The sequence below is a fragment of the Mustela lutreola genome, chromosome 4 (assembly GCF_030435805.1).
Source record: "Mustela lutreola isolate mMusLut2 chromosome 4, mMusLut2.pri, whole genome shotgun sequence".
In the NCBI taxonomy this organism is placed as follows: Eukaryota; Metazoa; Chordata; class Mammalia; order Carnivora; family Mustelidae; genus Mustela; species Mustela lutreola.
The window spans coordinates 45,222,356-45,225,124 of NC_081293.1; the positions used below are offsets into that span (position 1 = coordinate 45,222,356).

At 36.3% G+C, this 2,769-nt stretch overlaps 1 non-coding gene across 1 annotated transcript; it reads left to right on the forward strand.

Moving 5' to 3' along the window:
• Window positions 1-669: 669 nt before the first annotated feature.
• LOC131830904 (U6 spliceosomal RNA) lies at window positions 670-776 on the forward strand. Its single transcript, XR_009353437.1, has one exon. It is a non-coding gene; the product is annotated as a U6 spliceosomal RNA (small nuclear RNA).
• Window positions 777-2,769: the final 1,993 nt, after the last annotated feature.

Here is a 2,769-nt window from a genome sequence, read left to right on the forward strand (position 1 = left end):
TACTGTATACTTCCCTCATAGGACTACCTCTGCTAGATCCCAAAGATTCTGAACTGTTGTTGTTTTTTTTTTAATTAAATTTATTTATTTTCAGCATAACAGTATTCATTAATTTTTTCACCACACCCAGTGCTCCATACAATCCGTGCCCTCTATAATACCCACCACCTGGTACCCCAATCTCCCACCCCCCTGCCACTTCAAACCCCTCAGATTGTTTTTCAGAGTACATAGTCTCTCATGATTCACCTCCCCTTCCAATTTCCCCCAACTCCCTTCTCCTCTCTAACTCCCCATGTCCTCCATGCTATTTTTTATGCTCCACAAATAAGTGAAACCATATGATAATTGACTCTCTCTTGAACTGTTGTGTTTTTATCTTCATTTGTTTCCATGAATATTTTTATTCTTCTTTAATTTCTTGGTTGATCCATTCATTCTTTGGGAGGATGCTGTTTAATCTCCATGTATTTCTATTCCTTCCAAATTTTCTCTTGTGATTAATTTCAAGTTTTAAAACATTGTGGTCTGAGAATATGCAGGGGATAATCTGAATCTTTTAGTATTCGTTAAGAGCTGATTTGTGATCCAGTATGTGATCTATTCTGGACAATGTTCCATGTGCCCTAGAGAAGAATGTGTATTCTGTTGTTTAAGGATAAAATGCTCGTGCTCGCTTCGGCAGCACATATACTAAAACTGGAACGATACAGAGAAGATTAGCATGGCCCCTGCGCAAGGATGACACGCAAATTCGTGAAGCGTTCCATATTTTTTGAAAAAAAAAAAAAAAAAAAAAAAGGATGAAATGCTCTGAGTATATCTCTGAAGTCCATCTCATCCAGTGTATCATTCAAGGTACTTGTTTCCTTATTGATCTCCTACTTAGATGATGGGCCCTTTGCTGTGAGTACAGTGTTTAAAGTCCCCTACTATTATTGTTTTATTATCAATGTGTTTCTTTAATTTTGTTATTAATTGGTTTATATTATTGACTGCTCCAATTTAGGGGTATAAGTATTAACAATTGTTGGATCATCTTGTTGTAAAGGCCCTTTAATTATGATATAATGTCCTTACTCATCTTTTATTATAGCCTTTAAAATCTAATTTGTCTGATGAAAGGATTGCCACCCCAGCTTTCTTTTGATGTCCATTAGCATAAAACATAGTTCTCCACTCCCTCACTTTCAATCTGGAGGTGTCCTTGAGTCTAAAACGAGTCTCTTACAGACAGCATATCAATGAGTCTTGTTTTGTTTTGCTTTTAATCCAGTCTGATACCTTGTGTGTTTTTTTTTAAACATTTTATTTATTTGACAGAGAGAGGCACAGCAAGAGAGAGAACACAAATAAGGGGAGTAAGAGAGGAAGAAGCAGGCACCCGATAGAGCAGGGAGCCCGATGTGGGGCTCAGTCCCAGGACCCTGGGATTATGACCTGAGCAGAAGGTAGATGCTGAACAACTGAGCCACCCAGGCACCCCACCCTATGTCTTTTGATTGAAACATTTAGCCCATTTATATTCAGAGTAATTATTGAAATACATGAATTTAGCCCCATTGTATTCCCTGTAAAATCACTGTTCCTGTATATTATCTCTGTTCCTTTCCGGTCTTTGTTAATTTTTGGTTCTCTCTTCACTGAAAGGATCCCCTTTAATGTTTCTTGAAGGGCTGGTTTAGTGATTACAAATTCTTTTAGTTTCTGTTTGTTCTGGAAACTATATCTTCTTTTATTTTAAATGACAGACTTGCTGGATAAAGTATTTTTGGCTGCATTTTTTTTTTTTTAATTTAACACCTTGAATATATAATGTTAATCCTTTCTGGCCTACCAGGTCTCTGTGGACAGGTCAGCTGTCAGCCTTATCTTTCTACCCTTGTAGTTTAAGGACCTCTTCCTCTGAGCTGGATTTTCTCTTTATCTCTGAAGTCTGCAAGTTTCACTTTTTTTTTCTTTTAACATGTTTTTGGAAAGTGACTTTCAACAAGGATGGAGTCCTTGGTGCAAGCTTCACTATTATGTGTGTAGGTGTTGACCTGTTTTTACTAATTTTAAGAGTGTTCTCTGTGCCTCCTCTTCTTAAATGCCTGGTTGCTTCCCCAGATTAGGGAAGTTCTCAGTTATAACTTGCTCCAGTATACTTCCTGCCCCCTCTGTCTTTCATCTTCTTCTGGGACGCCCAATTACTCTAATATTGTTTCACTTTATGGTATCACTGATGTCTCAAATCCTCCCCTCATGATGCAGTAGTTGTTTATCTCTCTTTTTCTCACCTTCCTTATTTTCCATCATTTTGTCTTCTTTATCACTGACTCTCTCTTCTGCCTCACTTATCTTAGTAATTAAAGTGTCCATTTTTTTACAGCATTTCAGAAATATCCCTTCTGATTTTGAACTGATCAGATCTTTGTTCTTTTATTTTTCCAGTAAGGGATTCTCTAGTGTCTTCTATGTTTTTTGTTTGTTTGTTTTGTTTTTGTTTTTTGTTTTTTGAGCCCAGCTAATATCTTTATAATCATTGTTTTGAATTCTAATTCTGACATCTTACTTATATCCATATTTATTAGATTCTGCCTATGAGTTTGCTTCTTGTTCTCTTTTTTGGGGGGATGTCTTCCCTCTTGTCATTATGCCCAGAAAATAGATGAAAGGGAGGGAAAATACAAAAATAGCAAAATGACACCAGAAAAAATATACATTACACAAATCAGAAGAGAACAGAAACCAAAAAGAAAAGAAAAGACAAAAAATAGGAATAAAACC